Here is a 2,153-nt window from a genome sequence, read left to right as displayed (position 1 = left end):
GCAGTGTTTTGTTCTGCTGTGCTTAAGGTTGTTATGAGTTGGTACCAAGTCGATGGAACATAACAACTACAACAGCAACAAATATGTTCAAAAATTTAAAAGTTTGTCAAATTGCTGTAACTACTATTTTAAAATTACATTTGGTAATATCACAACATTTTAAAATATAAATGATCCCTGGGTTCTCAAAATTATTTTAAAATATCATATTTTCTTTCATTCTTTTGACTCAGGAAATTAAGTGGCATTTATCCATCCCAACTCCCCTGGGTAGATCTTTATTTGTTACAAGTGAGAACAAATGAACATATGTTATTTAAAATGAAAAAGAAAAGTTCATAAATTTGTTTTTTTATGTCAAGAGTTTTCCACTGAATGTAAGTATGTAAAGCAACACCAAGAATCAAAGCAAGGGCATCAGACCTTTCTCTGTCTTTACTCAGCTTTAGTCTGTTTGGAAAACATTGTCAGTCAGATTCTTCTGACAGTTACAACAAGTACCATTGGATGGTCAACAGAGCCACATTTGTATTCTCTGTTTGGTCAATCTGAAAAAATTGAAAGCATTTATTTGTAAATCTTAGACAATCCCAGGAATGACTTCCATTGGTATTTCTTCAATTCCATGTATGTCTCTGAACCAATATTTGTGAAAGGCTCTTACTGATTAAGTTTGAGTGGTTTAAGATGGGGTTAAAATTATTCTTAAAGGAGAATCAAATATAGTAACCAAAATAAATATGAAGGGATGCTGGGAATAAAATCAACAAATAAAAATGCCTACGTTGACATTTGATCAATATTCAAACGTACACTTTTCTCAATATGTATGGTTTTTAAAATGTACCTATTTTAATATAATGAGCTTACCCACTCTCTACATAGAGATACAACTCAATTAATGTAATCATCAAGAACTCTGAATTGCCCAAATAATATGCATTTCCCTTAGTCAAGCACTTCAAGGGTAAATAAGAGATTCAGCTGCATCAAACTCATCCAGTAAACAACATGGAGGGAGCAGTCACTACAATAATCATTCTCACTTAGAATGTGGAAAAAAGGGAAGTTGCATACAACAGTCATTGATATGAGCAGACACAATAGTCTCCTCACAAGAACTGAAAATATACTAGTACTGGAAGTTGAGTGAATTTATTCCCTTTTCTATTTATTACATCACACACATACATTTTTATTTTTTCTATCTCCTTATTGTCTATGGAATCAATCAAGATGGCAGATTGGGTACATGTGCAATTAGGAGCTCCGTCAACAACAACATGGAATACCAGGCCAAGAGGGCTCAGGGGATGGTGTTGGAACTCTGAAACAAATATAAAGGTATGTTCGGAGGGTTTACAGCTGGGGAATTTGCAGGAGAATCCAGAAATCCATTGTTTTCTGGTTCAAGACATTCAGCTGTTCCCAGAGCCGCCATCTTGGGAGAGAACATCTTGATTGTATCAGGATTGATAGTATCAGGAGAGAACATCTTGATTGTATCTTGACTGTATCAGGATTGTATTAGGATTGATACAGAAATTTAAAGTGACAGTTTTGACATAAAACCAAACGGCCACCACTCATCTGTCTGTTGAACTGTGGTGGCTTAAGTAGCTGTGATTCTGAGGTCTATGCCATCGGTATTTTAAATAACCAGCAGGGTCACCTATGGTGGACAGGTTTCAGATGAGCTTATAGACAAAGACAGACTAGGAAGAAAGAGTGACGACTACTTCCAAACCACTAGTCACTGAAAACTCTATGAATAGCAGAGAAACACCGTCAGATACAGAACCGGAAAATGAGCCCCTCAAGTTGGAAGGCACTCAGAATACGACTGGGAAAGAATTGCCTCCTCAAAGTAGAGCTGAACATGATAACGTGAATAGAGTTAAGCACGTGGGAGAAAAGCCCACAGAACCTTCATTTGCTGATGGGCCACAACTCAAAATGAAGAGAAACAGCTGAAAACATACATTGAAAATCGGAACATGGAATGTACGAAGTATGAATCTGGGGAAATTGGAAGTTGTCAAAAATGAAATGGAACACATCAACATTGATATCTTAGGCATTAGTAAGCTGAAATGGACTGGTATTGGCCAGTTTGAATCTGACAACCACATGGTTTACTACGCAGGGAATGA

This window comes from Chrysochloris asiatica, unplaced genomic scaffold (genome assembly GCF_000296735.1).
Source record: "Chrysochloris asiatica unplaced genomic scaffold, ChrAsi1.0 scaffold00217, whole genome shotgun sequence".
In the NCBI taxonomy this organism is placed as follows: Eukaryota; Metazoa; Chordata; class Mammalia; order Afrosoricida; family Chrysochloridae; genus Chrysochloris; species Chrysochloris asiatica.
The sequence above is the reverse complement of the archived record's forward strand: the minus strand, read 5'-3'. Positions refer to the sequence as shown.